At 33.0% G+C, this 18,017-nt stretch overlaps 1 protein-coding gene across 2 annotated transcripts in view; it reads right to left on the bottom strand.

The window, feature by feature from the left end:
* The window catches only part of LOC6051459 (synaptotagmin-5), a 69,536-nt gene that overhangs the window by 35,962 nt on the left and 15,557 nt on the right, over window positions 1–18,017 (bottom strand). The window contains exon 1 of one of the 2 annotated variants that reach the window (XM_038252630.1): window positions 793–1,388. The exons of the other annotated variant lie outside the window; for it this stretch is intronic. The gene's annotated coding sequence lies outside the window, so the exon portion shown is untranslated. Of the gene's footprint in view, window positions 1–792; window positions 1,389–18,017 lie in introns of those variants that run through there. 2 annotated transcript variants of the gene reach the window in all.

Raw genomic sequence — 18,017 nt, 5'->3', positions numbered from 1 at the left:
TCTAATCACAGGTTTTTCCAGGATGCTTACTTCTGACTGGCAGCAATTGTGTTCGATTAGATTAGTTTAGATTAGCTTTTTGTAAATTAAAATACATTCACTGATACATGTACTTCTCCTGAAAATTTCCGGAAAATTTTGCGGGGTTTGCCTTTTTTCAACTGAATCCTTTTCATGAGCGACTTCAGGCCAGGCTGCGTATTTTTGACTCTTTTTTCGAATATTGTTTTTTTTGGAAAATAAATTCATGGAAACATTCTGTTGAGAAAACAAATTTGTTCATAAAATCGGTCAAACTGTTGTGTAAAATGTAAAAATCAACTTCAAAATCTACTTTAAGTCAGTGGCAATGCTCGAGAAGGAAACCCTTTAATTAAAATTATTTATCAAGCAAACAGCTGTGATGATCAGATGAATAACTAATGCCAACCCCTAGCACAGCATAGCAAAAGGTTTCAAATAACCCCCGGGAGAGGCTCTATCTCGATTACAAAGTCGTTCCCAGGAAAACGCTCACCCATTTCACAGAGTTAACTTTGGCACAGTAATTCCCCGGAAAACCACAGGAGGCTCAAACACATCTCGTGCGGTTATTGCTGCAACCAATCAATATCCTTCACGAAACGTGCCCCAATCAAACCTCACAGCTGGAGGTGGGCTTCTGTCTGCTGTAACCGAAATCTACCAACCGACACCATGCCGGCTTTTTCGAAAACCACATAACCCTTGAAGGCTGCCAGTGGTAATTGGAAAGCTCAAATCCCTAATGAAACGTTGAACATAATTACATACACAGCTCTCGATGTTGCAGATGACCGCGGGATCTGCGTTGATGTGTTCGCAGGACTCGATGGTCTTCAATATGGTAACATCCTCGTCCTAAGTGGTACGTGCTAATTGTGTTCAATCCTGTTTACTGGAACACTTGAAGTGTAATGGCACTTCAACTAGTAATTGTCAACTATGTAGATTGCAATGGACGAACGAGGACCAGACGACGAGTGCAACGTACTTCAAACGCCTATGAATAATCTATAGCGCAATCTACATCATCTGCTATCTACAACACGTCGTCGAATGGAGACACTTTTTTGCCTTCCTTCCGTACACGATACCCCAACGTCACCACTGACAAACGGACGTTGTAATCACGAAATGTTCACTGGCGCCATCTCTGATTACCCCTGACGGTATGCAACAGGTTCGACTTCAACGCGTACCATCTATATTGTTCTCTTTTGCTCGAACACACACGCACCCTCACTCCACGTACGGCTCTGGAGCTTTAATGTCCTTCTCCTGTTGAGTGTGTGCCACGTTTGACCACGACCTATCCCGCACAGGTCGGACCGACCGACACATCCGAACCCGGAAACCGTCCTCGATGAACTGACGGCTGTCGTCGTTACACACTTGTTGCCGGAACGCTGCTGGAACGTGGGACACACGGAGGGAAATTCGTCTCGAAATGGCGCATGCTCCGACTTGGGTGAACTGGTGGATGAATTTGCAGTTGACGCCGTGAGTTATTTGCTTAAAGTTCAAGCAAATAAACAATGCCTTCGGGGAGGGTATTGTTTCACCTTTAATCCTCGGTGGTGCGGAACGGTTATTGTTGGCAAGATGGTACAGTTTAAGGTAAAAACTTATTGTAATAAAAAGTGAAAATAGATCTGTGATAGCAAATAAACTTGAAATTTTTTAAATAAAAACTCAACAATATATTTTTAATGTTGAAACCTATTTTAATCTTCTTGTTTTGTTAGGATATTGCTTCAAAAAGAGAAAAAGGATTTCCAACAACCACCGACCGACCTGACTCTTTTTTCCTGGCAAAGATGTTCCCTCTAGCTACATTCCAGCTCGCTTCTATTCATGAGTAAGTGAGTGAATGTGACGTTGACGGTATACGCCAGGGTTCGTTTGAATGTGTGCATCTAAATGACTTCATTGTTGATTATTGCGTCAAGTTTGTAAGAGCTTCCATACGTTCCATACACACCGGTGGCGGACTTTCGGAAGGGGTTTCTAGCTTGCTGGAGAAAGCGGACAAATGCTTGGCATTACAGGAAGGTGAAAAGAACGTGTTAAAGCCCATTCAGCACGTTTGCTAACTTGCTCCGTCAACGAGTGTTACGGTAGTCAGCGATTCTTGTGAAATGGGTGGTAAAATTATCAAAATCTGAAGCGTTTCTCACACTTATTTGATCTTTTATGTCGACGTTATAGTGCTATCTTGTCGCACGTCACTTTTTGACGTTCCGAGAAAAACGCGTTTTAATGTTTGACCTTGAATAAACAAAAACGAGCACGCAATGTAAACAATAACAAATACGTTTTGTTTGGTTGACCACTCTATGGATTTGCCTCGAAGTTTGGTTGAATTTGGTTGCCAAAGTCCCGAGTTCTAGTTAAAAATGTTTACAGTAGTCGGGCATGTACGTGTGTCAAACGCGTTCTGGCCTGAAATCCCCTTGCCAGTTGTCACATTTCCAGCAATTTTCAGGCTGTGTCAAGATAGCACAACAAGATTGAAACTTCTTTTGTATGAAGAGTGACAACAATGTACAGAGCTTTTTCCGGTTTTATTTGGGGATCTGTGAAGGTCAAACGGCATTGAGAGCTGCACGAAATGGCGTTCTTAATTCAATTTGGCCCAAAATGCACGTGCAAGAAGATAGCACGACAGCGACGATGTTATGTTTTTATTATCCGATAAGCCCTTCCATCGAGGTACTCATTTTCAAACAATTTACAACATCTTCTTCAGCGATACACAGACAAAAAAGTTTAATTTGGGAAGTTTGAAATTTTGGTTTATTGAATATTACACAGCAAAAAAAGAAGTAATCCAGCTGCGTAAAAGGTAAAAGGCCTGGGTGTAAAATAAATATTGCACAATTTTATACAATTTTATGTAATTTTATGTAATTTTACACCCTAAAATATGTACCTCATCAGTATGGGAAACCTACTTGACCGAAATGTGAAGCCCATATATGCGTTTATCCTCTCAGCTTTCCATCGGTCTGATGGCCGGGTGGGCTAAGGCGCCAGTCCTTACTGTTGGTGCTGGGTTTGAAACCCTTCGGTTGCAACTTTTGTTTGTGTTTGCAAAAATTGTATATGCAGTGTGTAATATTAAGTGTCTATTTTGACAAAGGTGATGTGCATGCTTTTGCATGCGATTTTACGATCGGATTTTTTGCTGTGTAGTGTGTACCTCTTTTTATGATTAATTTACTAAATGAATATTCATCAATTCTTGATGTAATATTACACATTTTTTGACACAAAATCTGTCACCATTTCCTGATGAATATTACTATTTTTTTTCTGTGTAACTGTAGACCATGTTGATTGTTTTTCAGAGTTGTAAATAAATCCACAGAGTGAGATGGAACAGGGGTAGTCCATAAAAATCCGTTTTTGAACGATTTTCGCCAAAACCGCAAATTAAAAAAAAAACAGCTCGTCATTTTTCAGAAGGAAGGGTTGGGTTTTGAAAATATTGGATTATTTTTAAAACACATAATAGTCATGATTTTTTCAGAATGATTCACGTTAGAATATTAAAAAAATGTGTATATACATTAACAGGATTCTGAGATATGATTTAAAAAAAATAATAGAAAAATATCTGAATTCATTACATTAATTGTACATAGAGCACCACGCGTCCCCAGCAAAATGTATTGGAACTCATTTCGGTGGAGAAGCATGGTGTTTTATATTTAACCAATATACTGAATTCCAATTTTTGTCTCCAAAAAATTATGTCTAAGAATACTGAACATAGATATTCAATATGTATGGATATGCTACGTAAAATATCCAGAAACATCATAGAAAAATACTGTCAGCTGGGAGCGCTTTAGTAACATCAGCAAACAAAAGTTCCATTTTTATCAGTACTTGTACTTAGCAACGTTTTTCAAAATGTCTTAAAATTTTTCATTAAAAATCCAACTAGTCATCTTTTTTTTGAAACGTGGTGTGCTAAAATGAATTTTGCCATTCCGGAGATATTGTCTTTTTGTAAATGTGTTTTTTTTTCGAAAATAGTTAAAACCGCAATTTTTCGGACCACCCTAATCTGAACCAAATCGGAGCACTTTTGATCTGGATCCTGCGAGTTTGACGTGGAATTGCTGACCTATAATCTGGCAAATCTTCAATCGTTTTGAAGCATTTTTGCAGGGTTTTTTTTAATGTTGTTTGTTAAATGAGATACACTTTTTTGAAAATAAATGTTATTTCACAGCTTTGCAAAAACATTTAGAGGCCTTTTCACTGCTCATAAATAACAAAAAAAAAAAAAAAAACAAAGTTGAGAACAATTTTTCGCTTACAAAATTCCCACCAGGACCAATGTTATCTACACAGTAAAATCCTGACGAACCATCATACAGGCATACAAAAGGCAACAATGGTAATTTTGTCTCTTTAGATTGCAGCAAAAACATTGGCATGGAATGTCGTTGTCACAGCTTGGTTACAATAGTAAAGCAAAGTAAAGTATTTTGGTTTGATTTAGATAAAAACAAAAAAAAATATTTATTATTAAAGGAATATTATAAAATAAAAAAATTATTTAGCAAGAATAGGGGAAATATACCCTTCAAACACCTATCTTCGTCATATGGAGGGTTTGATGCTCGATTAAAGCTAAAAAAATACTATATAGGCTGTAAACTTACCAGCAACAGCACTGCCTCGAGTAAGCACGCAAATGTATGCCACTTACTGGCCAAAAAGATCAAATTTAATGCACTTTTGGTCATAATTTCTATTTTGCGAGACCATTTCTCATCATTTTGGTGGCACACACATCCACACGCAAGATCAGAGTTTAACTGCTTAACGAAAGTCGCCATCAATATCCTTTCACTTGCGCTAACGATTTCAATGCGCTTAAGATATAAAATTGCTTCCAACTACCGGCAACATGTTCTTTTGACCGTTACTTAGTCACTCACTTGAAAAATAATCCCGAAATATGTAAATAATTAGCAAGCGCCATCAAAAAAACAAACGCGTTAAGTCTTTTGACGTTTCAATTTTGACTACCCATTCCAATCGAAGGCTGAAGAAACCCGAGCGAGAAGTGAAGGCAAATAAAGAACAAAGGATGGTCACCAACACCACCAGCAGCGCTTGTGGTGTTGCCAGGAAACTTTCTCTATAAATGCTACTTTTCGTGAGTGTTCGCTCAAAATTTCAGACCCAAACGAACGTTGGAAGAAAAAAAGAACTAAGCTGAAAATAGAAAAATGGGCGTGGCCCAATGCACACGACTGATTAGAATGCGTTTTTGAAATATTTTTTTAAAATGCTAGTAAAAGAAATAGCATAACTTTTAATAAAAGTGAAAATAAACAGAAATGTTCACAAAAAGTTGCTCTACTCGTTGGTGTACTTGGTTTTACTGAATTTCAAGGAACACTCCAGATTATTAAACATCATTCAAACAAGACCGCTTATTAGGCTTAAAATGGGTTTATTTCCCCTACTTGCTACCGATCTACAAAACCATTTTTTTCAACAGTTAGAAAAACGTTACTTTCCCCCAAATAAATCCCCAAGCCAAAATTGGCCACAATGAATGGACGACGTTGTGTGTGCAGTGCAGTCGGAGTGGCCTGTCACAATGTTGCTGGCAGCATTTTACCACCGATGACAAATGATCATTTTTATTTATTCGCCACCATGAATCACGTCCTGCGATTACGCTATCTGACATATGTTTTGCAGGGCAAAACTTGACGATTTATAAGTCTCGCTGGCGTTATGGATTAGATTTGGTAGAATAATACCTTTGCCAGTAGTTGATGTTTTCAAAACGTCGGCTTTTTTCAACTACGTTTTATTTGCGTGACCCCTTCGAATTCGTAATCATCTACTCAGCGCGATTAAATCTCACACCGGAATCCATTTCATTTGTCCGCCAGGTTCCGTTTCCGGCCAAATTTGATGGTATCGTTTTCCGTTGCCCAGTGTAGGTCACCAACAAAAAAATTAAGCAGATTGAATCGTTGATAGAAAAACTGAGTAAATTTCGCCTTATTCGGTTTCGGCGGATCCTGCGGCCGGAAGTTTATTCCCGCAAAGGTTTTTTTTCTGAGTTGGTATGAGAACGAAATTTGAACGGGTATTGTGGGAAAACGTGGCTATCGTTGATGCGATCCTGTGGAGAACCCCGGGGCGTGGTTTAGCAACACCAGCCGGAATCCTCCCACGCAGGAAAATTGAATTCCGAAAATAACTCCCTCCCTCCGAGGTGGGTGTTCTGGATTTGAATCGTTAAATTGAATGATAATGTCAAGGAATTAAATAAAAATCCCGAGAAAGAAAGAAACTCGTAGAATTTATAGGATTATCCTTAATTCAATACAATTATTTTAAAAAAAAAGTAATTTTAAAAAGGGTCTTCAGGATTTCATAAATTTTTTATATCTCTACCGTCTACATTCTATAGGGTTCCCAGAATATGGGACATTAAATCAAAAGTCTACATTACAAGCTAAATTTGGTTTCTTTAGGTATTTAAGATAGCTCAACTCGACTGACAGCCAAGGGTTATGTTTGAACCTGTGAATAACTCATTCAATTCAGAGTGACGTCCAACAACAGATGAGCTAGCACCTGAATAAGGCCAACTAGGCACGTATTGATTTGCTGGACCCGCATGAAGAGTTCACATTACGTGTGGTAAATTCTCGCATGAAAACACAAATTTTTACCCACAGAAGAGTTACGCTCATCGCTCCCAGAGGTCCCGGATGGAATGCTTCCCCGATATATGATACGACCAACCGGAAAGCCTTTTTTGCCGGCACGGTTAGTTGGTTCTCTGTATGTGTGCCATGAATTCTTGATGGCGGAAGACTGAATTTTAATTTTCCACGCAAATTTACCCCCTTTATTCCCAACACGTGTAAAATTGTGTGCTGTGCTCGACTTTTATTGGGTCTGGAAGTGGTCACGTGGGTTGTTGGGGATTAACGTGTGTACGAAACATTGTGGCTTTTGGTTAAAATTTACCTTGAAAGAACATTCTCTCGCTGGCATGAACAAGAAAATTCTCTGTTACGTTCCCGACGGAAGAGCAAGTCAACCTTATTCGAAGAAAAATCTACCACCATCTGCTCCACAGTCAAATCAGTGCCTTTTTCTCAAACGTCCATTATTTATCGTCGAGGCGAAATGGCCAGTTCCAGCTGTCACCGTCCTACCGAAGTTGATGCCACTCTGGTGTGCTCTAGATCATAATACCTCGTGCATATCGTTCTTTGTCCTTTCGCATGGCGAATACGACCCAACCGAGAGAGATTTCGTCCGTTTACTTCGTTACTGTCTGCGGCGCACAAGTTATTGCAGTAGGACGTGATGGCAATTCACAAGCAAGGCTCGAGCTTTCCTGTTGCTTTCACACCCAGAACAAAAAAAAAAAATCGCCGATTTCAGTGGATGATGATTCCGACGAAAAACATGACCTAATATTGCCTCCAGTTGATTGATCCGGGGCGTTGATGATGTACACAACGACACAAATCCATTAGGTGTCGGGTTGAACAGTCCCGGAGGGAGATGGTTCCCACATTGACACCGCAGAAAAGAGAAATCGATAATGATAAAATGGGACTTCATGACGGTACCGTAAATTTGATGACGTACTCAGACATACGATATTTTGGAAGGAATTCCGATCGAATGCCAGAGGGACAGCCACGAAATAGTATCACGTGTCACGTGAACGCTTTTCTGAAGGGTATAAGGTCCAGAATTGTTCCGCTTTCAAAGGAAAAAGAATGAAAAAAGCTTTGTTCTACAAAGTTGTAAATTAGACAACTTTATGAAATGTTTAATATCGATACTTTACAAACAAAGAAATTTCAGAGAAGCGAGGCTGAACTTTAACACGAGGATGGCTTTAAAAAATAACCAAACTTGAAAATTATCAACAGTACACTAATTGTAAGTTTCACAAGCGCACTTTTTGATTGCAAGTTTAATATTACATCGAAGAATTATTATTTGAATTCATTCGATTGCATTTTTAAACATCAAAAATTCATTCCTCTTCCTAAAATGTATTTAACTTGGTTAATTTGTTCGTAGTTCAATAGTTGAAAATGTTGGTCCATTTAAACTTAAAAAAAAATAGAAAAAATCGAGTATGTATAACAGTGCAAAAATATTTGCCTTTCTCATTGAAGCAAGGCTATAAATCTGCTCTGTAAATGAACTTTTTACGAAAGCTAGGATATCGAGATCGAATCATAATCGAAAACTGATCATGTCTGTGTGGGTAAGTGTGTGTGTGTGTGTGTGTGTGTGTGTGTGTGTGTGTGTGTGTGTGTGTGTGTGTGTGTGACCTATAATCTCACTCAGTTTTCTCAGTACTTGCTGAACCGTTAATATTCATACCAGTTGCTTTCGATTTGGTTTAGGGTCCCGTACGTACATATTGATTTTATAAATTTTCGATAAGTAGTTCAAAAGTTATGCTTCAAAATGTGTTTTTTAATGTATATCCAGATGTTAGATTAGTGCCGGAAATCGATTCAAATATCGTCATGTTATACATTGTTGGATAGGTAATTGAAATGTCTTCCAAACGGGTTAAAGATCTGGCAACCCTATCTCATGTTATGGCCACTTGATTGATATTTAAGTACTTTTTTCAAAGCCGGAACTCACTAATTGGAATGTAAGCAATGACCGGATCCATTATTTGACCTATTTCAGGATAGTTAATTGAGAGACCTTCAAAACAAGTCCAAAAGTTCGAAGATTTGGCAATCCTGTCTCAAGTTATGGTTACTTAAGTGATTTTTAAGTACTGTTTTGAAGCCGAATCTTAAATTTTTGTTTGTAAACAAATTCTGGATCCAGCATGCAACATTTCGCATGATACACAGTTCAAAAACATGGTAATATTACATCTGGGGAGAGGTACATTTTATGCCAGAAAAAAATGTGTAATTCTAATACCTCTTAAAATGTGTAATTCACTTTTCTGGTTTAATGTCACTTTTTTAGTCTAAATTGAAGAAAATACATCATAAAAGAGGAAATATTCAACCATCCGAAAGAACAGCTTCGAAGTTCACAAAAAAAACTTTGAAAATTCAAGAAATTCAAGAAATTCAAGAAATTCAAGAAATTCAAGAAATTCAAGAAATTCAAGAAATTCAAGAAATTCAAGAAATTCAAGAAATTCAAGAAATTCAAGAAATTCAAGAAATTCAAGAAATTCAAGAAATTCAAGAAATTCAAGAAATTCAAGAAATTCAAGAAATTCAAGAAATTCAAGAAATTCAAGAAATTCAAGAAATTCAAGAAATTCAAGAAATTCAAGAAATTCAAGAAATTCAAGAAATTCAAGAAATTCAAGAAATTCAAGAAATTCAAGAAATTCAAGAAATTCAAGAAATTCAAGAAATTCAAGAAATTCAAGAAATTCAAGAAATTCAAGAAATTCAAGAAATTCAAGAAATTCAAGAAATTCAAGAAATTCAAGAAATTCAAGAAATTCAAGAAATTCAAGAAATTCAAGAAATTCAAGAAATTCAAGAAATTCAAGAAATTCAAGAAATTCAAGAAATTCAAGAAATTCAAGAAATTCAAGAAATTCAAGAAATTCAAGAAATTCAAGAAATTCAAGAAATTCAAGAAATTCAAGAAATTCATGAAATTCAAGAAATTCAAGAAATTCAAGAAATTCAAGAAATTCAAGAAATTCAAGAAATTCAAGAAATTCAAGAAATTCAAGAAATTCAAGAAATTCAAGAAATTCAAGAAATTCAAGAAATTCAAGAAATTCAAGAAATTCAAGAAATTCAAGAAATTCAAGAAATTCAAGAAATTCAAGAAATTCAAGAAATTTAAGAAATTCAAGAAATTCAAGAAATTCATGAAATTCAAGAAATTTAAGAAATTCAAGAAATTCAAGAAATTCAAGAAATTCAAGAAATTCAAGAAATTCAAGAAATTCAAGAAATTCAAGAAATTCAAGAAATTCAAGAAATTCAAGAAATTCAAGAAATTCAAGAAATTCAAGAAATTCAAGAAATTCAAGAAATTCAAGAAATTTAAGAAATTCAAGAAATTCAAGAAATTCAAGAAATTCAAGAAATTCAAGAAATTCAAGAAATTCAAGAAATTCAAGAAATTCAAGAAATTCAAGAAATTCAAGAAATTCAAGAAAATTCAAGAAATTCAAGAAATTCAAGAAATTCAAGAAATTCAAGAAATTCAAGAAATTCAAGAAATTCAAGAAATTCAAGAAATTCAAGAAATTCAAGAAATTCAAGAAATTCAAGAAATTCAAGAAATTCAAGAAATTCAAGGAATTCATGAAATTCAAGAAATTCAAGAAATTCAAGAAATTCAAGAAATTCAAGAAATTCAAGAAATTCAAGAAATTCAAGAAATTCAAGAAATTCAAGAAATTAAAGAAATTCAAGAAATTCAAGAAATTCAAGAAATTCAAGAAATTCAAGAAATTCAAGAAATTCAAGAAATTCAAGAAATTCAAGAAATTCAAGAAATTCAAGAAATTCAAGAAATTCAAGAAATTCAAGAAATTCAAGAAATTCAAGAAATTCAAGAAATTCAAGGAATTCAAGAAATTCAAGAAATTTAAGAAATTTAGTTATTTACGAAATAAATTTTTTTTTTTTTTTTTAAATTAAATATGTCTTTATTGAACTTTCTTATAATAATTACATTTCTTTTACATGCTAAGTGGTATGGCCTAATGCTCTTCATCTTTATTGTACTTTTCGTTTTATTATTAACTGTTCACATTCATTTATTTACTTCAAATTGTTTTACATTTTTGCATTGAATCGAATACATTTGGGTAAAAAAAAATCACTTTAACAACTAATCCTAACTTAAAACTAAAAAACTAAATTCATTGAAAAATTCAAAATCATTAGAACGAGTAAACTACGAACTGTATTTTAAGATGAATGCTCCAAGCGTTCTTACTTGTTCCTGGCGAGTTTTGCACCCACGCAGAGTTGTTGTCATCTCGATGAAAATGTTCAAAAGTTCTTGTGGTGAAAACAGGTCACTGCTGCCTTCACCCGTTGATGCTGGTTGGTTTTCCCTCGGTTGCTGACTGAAGCCTGGAGGTGTTGTATTCTCTGCAACTCTTTGCCGCTGATTCAACGGCAATGGCTGCAGATTTGGAACCACTCGAACAGATCCCGCTCCAGGTGACGCCAAAGCAGGAAAATCCACGTCCGTGTATGCTGGTGGTGTTTTGCGACGATTTGGTTGGTGCCTCGTCGTCGCTTGCTGCCGAATTTTCACAAACTCAGCTCGTTTTGGGCTGCTCCGATTCTTGGTAGAATGGTCGCCGCCGCAATTGAAGCATTTCGCCTCGATGTTCTCGTTGATTGTGTTGCAAGCTTGAGTTTTGTGCTCACCTCCGCAGGTTGCACAACGACTCTTGATGAAACAGTTCCTTCCACCATGTCCAAACTGCAAGCAGTTCGAACACTGTGTCACGTCACGGTGCACTGGACGATAACGTTCCCAAGTCACGATGATGTTGAAAATTGCCCGAACTGCTTTCAGCTCAGACGGCGTTGTTGATCCTTTCTCGAGATGAACCAGGTACAGTTGATCACGATACTTGATGTCCTTGTTGTGTCTCGTCATCTTGAAGACTTCGATCACGTTCAACTTAAGAGTTTTGAGCTCTTCTTTCAGCACACTCACATCCATGTCGTACAGGCCTCGGAGGACCTGCTTCATGGGGCGTTTACCTGGATCGTCATGGCTGTAGTATTCAATCTTGGTGTTGTTCAGGAAATCCCGAACGTAGTTGTAATCCTTTCTGGTAGGTAGCAGAATTTTGAGTCCATCAGCACACAAGCGAATGGAAGCTCGTAAAGCACCAGATTTGATAAACCCGGTCAGCCACTTTCGCACCGAATCCGATGACGATGTTTTCACAAAAATGGGTGGCAACTTTTCCCGTCGTTCAAATTCTTCCTTCTCGCTCACGTCCACAGGAAGGGTAGCGAACTGGTTTCAGACGAATTTTGAGCGTCCTTGCTCAAACTGCCTGGCTTTGCAGGTAGCGCTTCGGCATTCTTTAGCTTCTTCAAATCTGCCGATCCTGCTGGTGAGGACCGCCTCTTTTTCTTGCCGTGAGGCATTTTTGCACTTTTTAAGCACTTTTCAGGAGCTAATATCCAGGAGTACCTCACTGATTGGTGGTCCACAAATGAAATCAGTTATTTACGAATGTTCTTCGTAAATCTAAGAAAACTAGCCCCAAATGTGTATGGAAACTTGTGTGAAGAAACTAGTAATGCAAAATGGCTTCTTTGGACATAATTATCTTTGTTACCCTATAAGTAAGAACAAAAAGCTTTTTATCATTATTACGAGTTTTGTCATTCCATCCATTATTTGTTTTGGACAAGATGATTGCAAGATGGAACGTGCCGCTAGATGTGATTGAATATCTAGCGAATTATGATCTGTAAGGCAAAGGGGTAACTCTTAGCTGGCAAGCAGCATATCTATAAAATAACCTTTTTGATTGAGGGTTAATCCTTATCGTTCCATCCTACTGCTTTTTATAAAGACGTGATAAACTTTCGATGTCCGGTCCAGAATATTAATCCCTTTCGCAAACTTGCTACTTATAAATAGTTTACCAATCGGGCAACCGACCACAGCTGGGAAAACTTTATAAGCTCCCTCTTCAAATGTTTGCACTAACGATAACAATCCATCAAACAACGAAGGACGCGCACGCCTAATTGGTAAATCACCCCTCAAACGAGGGTGCCACGGATGAAAACTTTAACCGTTGTTTGCCAAACTAATTAGTCATACATGGCGGGAAAGCTTCTTTACCGCGAACCTCAACCCAAACAAAAGCCTTTCACACTTTCTTTTCAGGTTGAAAGGCATAAATGGTTGGTGAACTGTGAAAAATTACAGATTTTCTTTTATTTCATTCAAATTCAGTATTTTTATCAGTGTCTCTTTACACAACTGCAAGCCACTCCATCAATCAAAGAACTTTTCCATGTTTCTGTGGGTAAGAGTATTAGTATGGGGTGTTGTGATGTTTGCAGACAAGATAAACTTGACTTTGACACGGGCTCCGGCCAGGTCCAGGTCGGAACGCAGCCCCGGCAAGAGACCTTTCCGTAGCCGACGAACCATGAATAGATTAAGCCACCACCAGCCAGCCAGCCAGCCATCATCAGATAGCCTGATTGCGGGATACCAGAGGTAATTTAGAATGCCGAAAACGTCCACCCATGGGATTTGCGATAAATTGAGTGCTAAGTCATGCGGCAGGAAATGGGATGTTGTGAAAAGTTCGAGGGTTTGGTTGGAAAATGGAAAAGGACGCAAATTTGCACAGTAAAAGTGCAAATAAATTAAACTTTTAACTTTAATTAAATTCCTCAGCGACGCACCAATTTCTCGTTAGGCAAATTGCAAATTTCATCGAGTCTAAAAACTTGGACCGTCCTCATTATGGTGGTGGTGGCGCAAAACCTAATAAAAGTGAGGCGCACGTGTCTCCCGGGAAACGGTCCCCAGACTGGAAGAGAGGAATTTGTTGGCCGACGCGGTGGTCCCGCCTGATTTGCATCTGAATGCCTCCCACACAGCATCACTCATCTTCTTCTGGAGTCAGTTCAAAAGTGTAGATGGGGAGAGAGCATAAAAGTTAAACATTCACACAGCATCTGACTTTTTTTTGTTGTTGAGCTTTACTTTGGTCTGGCTTGCTCGTGGATGTTCGAGCGTCGGTAATTCTTTTTGCTCATGTTTTAAAGCATGAACGTACGAATGTTTCTGTTTTGTATTTTTGTATTTTTGTATTTTTGTATTTTTGTATTTTTGTATTTTTGTATTTTTGTATTTTTGTATTTTTGTATTTTTGTATTTTTGTATTTTTGTATTTTTGTATTTTTGTATTTTTGTATTTTTGTATTTTTGTATTTTTGTATTTTTGTATTTTTGGATTATCGTGTGAGCAGCAGCGCCGAGAAGATGGATTTCTGTGGCGTTCTTTTTGTGCTGTATTCGTGATCGTGTTCATATCATGCATGCGGTGAGGGGGGTCATTGTGCTAATGAATATTATTGCGCGTCATTATCGTGTGAGCAGCAGCGCCGAGAAGATGGATTTCTGTGGCGTTCTTTTTGTGCTGTATTCGTGATCGTGCTCATGTCGAATTATGTGGAAGGTACGAAGCCGCGTTTTAGGATTCTTGTGTCTTTGTTGTTTTATTTGTGTTTCCATCTGGAGTATTACTTTTAAAATTATTTTCATTTTTTACAGCTTCCTGGAATTATTTTAAATTAAATGTCTACATGTAAACTTGTCTACTCACTATATGATTTATTTAAATGTTTATATTATTCCTTATCCTATTCCTTTCCTGTAATATACCATCTCCTCAGACCATATATGATCAAACTGCTTAAATTAACGTAACTTTCTAAAACAGCATGGGAACCATCTGGAGCATTTATATTTTAAATAACTGTTTTTTACAGCTTCCTGGAATCATCTTGATTGTATTTATTATATTTATTATATTTATTTACTATATTTATTATATTTATTATTTATCATTATTACAAAACTATATGCTTATTAGATAATACACTACAGACTCACATTTACACTTACAAACATTCAAATCATTAAATACATTACGCACTCAACCATTTTCATCGGCCCGATGAAATTCCCCTAACCCCCATTCCAAACCTCCCAAAAATATTCCGTTCACTTTTAAAAGTCGCATGGGTTCCCTGCACTTTTGCCACTAGTGAACAACAAAAACATCCCCTCCCAAATCCCCACGGGACTGTATGGGCGTAGCCTTGGAGCACAGTGTGGAAATTTACGTTCTTAGATATTCTTGGTTGTACCGGGCAGCAATCAAATTGTCTAAGAATATTGAATTGACCATTGTGGCACCCCCTACAGCGTGGTGCAGACCCGTTATGCTATGCTATGCTATGCTATGCTTTTGTATTTTTGTATTTTTGTATTTTTGTATTTTTGTATTTTTGTATTTTTGTATTTTTGTATTTTTGTATTTTTGTATTTTTGTATTTTTGTATTTTTGTATTTTTGTATTTTTGTATTTTTGTATTTTTGTATTTTTGTATTTTTGTATTTTTGTATTTTTGTATTTTTGTATTTTTGTATTTTTGTATTTTTGTATTTTTGTATTTTTGTATTTTTGTATTTTTGTATTTTTGTATTTTTGTATTTTTGTATTTTTGTATTTTTGTATTTTTGTATTTTTGTATTTTTGTATTTTTGTATTTTTGTATTTTGTATTTTTGTATTTTTGTATTTTTGTATTTTTGTATTTTTGTATTTTTGTATTTTTGTATTTTTGTATTTTTGTATTTTTGTATTTTTGTATTTTTGTATTTTTGTATTTTTGTATTTTTGTATTTTGTATTTTTGTATTTTTGTATTTTTGTATTTTTGTATTTTTGTATTTTGTATTTTTGTATTTTTGTATTTTTGTATTTTTGTATTTTTGTATTTTTGTATTTTTGTATTTTTGTATTTTTGTATTTTGTATTTTTGTATTTTTGTATTTTTGTATTTTTGTATTTTGTATTTTTGTATTTTTGTATTTTTGTATTTTTGTATTTTTGTATTTTTGTATTTTTGTATTTTTGTATTTTGTATTTTTGTATTTTTGTATTTTTGTATTTTTGTATTTTGTATTTTTGTATTTTTGTATTTTTGTATTTTTGTATTTTTGTATTTTTGTATTTTGTATTTTTGTATTTTTGTATTTTTGTATTTTTGTATTTTTGTATTTTTGTATTTTTGTATTTTTGTATTTTTGTATTTTTGTATTTTTGTATTTTTGTATTTTTGTATTTTTGTATTTTTGTATTTTTGTATTTTTGTATTTTTGTATTTTTGTATTTTTGTATTTTTGTATTTTTGTATTTTGTATTTTTGTATTTTTGTATTTTTGTATTTTTGTATTTTTGTATTTTTGTATTTTTGTATTTTGTATTTTTGTATTTTTGTATTTTGTATTTTTGTATTTTGTATTTTTGTATTTTTGTATTTTGTATTTTTGTATTTTTGTATTTTTGTATTTTGTATTTTTGTATTTTTGTATTTTTGTATTTTTGTATTTTTGTATTTTTGTATTTTTGTATTTTTGTATTTTGTATTTTTGTATTTTTGTATTTTTGTATTTTTGTATTTTTGTATTTTGTATTTTTGTATTTTTGTATTTTTGTATTTTTGTATTTTGTATTTTTGTATTTTTGTATTTTTGTATTTTTGTATTTTTGTATTTTTGTATTTTTGTATTTTTGTATTTTTGTATTTTTGTATTTTGTATTTTTGTATTTTTGTATTTTTGTATTTTTGTATTTTTGTATTTTTGTATTTTTGTATTTTTGTATTTTTGTATTTTTGTATTTTTGTATTTTTGTATTTTTGTATTTTTGTATTTTTGTATTTTTGTATTTTGTATTTTTGTATTTTTGTATTTTTGTATTTTTGTATTTTTGTATTTTGTATTTTTGTATTTTTGTATTTTTGTATTTTTGTATTTTTGTATTTTTGTATTTTTGTATTTTTGTATTTTTGTATTTTTGTATTTTTGTATTTTTGTATTTTTGTATTTTTGTATTTTTGTATTTTTGTATTTTTGTATTTTTGTATTTTTGTATTTTTGTATTTTTGTATTTTTGTATTTTTGTATTTTTGTATTTTTGTATTTTTGTATTTTTGTATTTTTGTATTTTTGTATTTTTGTATTTTTGTATTTTTGTATTTTTGTATTTTTGTATTTTTGTATTTTTGTATTTTGTATTTTTGTATTTTTGTATTTTTGTATTTTTGTATTTTGTATTTTGTATTTTGTATTTTTGTATTTTTGTATTTTTGTATTTTGTATTTTTGTATTTTGTATTTTTGTATTTTTGTATTTTGTATTTTTGTATTTTTGTATTTTTGTATTTTTGTATTTTTGTATTTTGTATTTTTGTATTTTTGTATTTTTGTATTTTTGTATTTTTGTATTTTTGTATTTTTGTATTTTTGTATTTTGTATTTTTGTATTTTTGTATTTTTGTATTTTTGTATTTTTGTATTTTTGTATTTTTGTATTTTTGTATTTTTGTATTTTTGTATTTTTGTATTTTTGTATTTTTGTATTTTTGTATTTTTGTATTTTTGTATTTTTGTATTTTTGTATTTTTGTATTTTTGTATTTTTGTATTTTTGTATTTTTGTATTTTGTATTTTGTATTTTTGTATTTTTGTATTTTTGTATTTTTGTATTTTGTATTTTTGTATTTTTGTATTTTTGTATTTTTGTATTTTTGTATTTTTGTATTTTGTATTTTTGTATTTTTGTATTTTTGTATTTTTGTATTTTGTATTTTTGTATTTTTGTATTTTTGTATTTTGTATTTTGTATTTTTGTATTTTTGTATTTATTTTTGTATTTTTGTATTTTTGTATTTTTGTATTTTTGTATTTTTGTATTTTTGTATTTTGTATTTTTGTATTTTTGTATTTTTGTATTTTTGTATTTTTGTATTTTTGTATTTTGTATTTTTGTATTTTTGTATTTTGTATTTTTGTATTTTTGTATTTTTGTATTTTTGTATTTTTGTATTTTGTATTTTTGTATTTTTGTATTTTTGTATTTTGTATTTTTGTATTTTTGTATTTTTGTATTTTTGTATTTTTGTATTTTTGTATTTTGTATTTTTGTATTTTTGTATTTTTGTATTTTTGTATTTTTGTATTTTTGTATTTTTGTATTTTGTATTTTTGTATTTTTGTATTTTTGTATTTTTGTATTTTTGTATTTTTGTATTTTTGTATTTTTGTATTTTGTATTTTTGTATTTTGTATTTTTGTATTTTTGTATTTTTGTATTTTTGTATTTTGTATTTTTGTATTTTTGTATTTTTGTATTTTTGTATTTTTGTATTTTTGTATTTTTG

The sequence above is a fragment of the Culex quinquefasciatus genome, chromosome 2 (genome assembly GCF_015732765.1).
Source record: "Culex quinquefasciatus strain JHB chromosome 2, VPISU_Cqui_1.0_pri_paternal, whole genome shotgun sequence".
NCBI classification, from domain to species: domain Eukaryota; kingdom Metazoa; phylum Arthropoda; class Insecta; order Diptera; family Culicidae; genus Culex; species Culex quinquefasciatus.
This window is presented reverse-complemented; position numbering and strand designations above follow the sequence as displayed.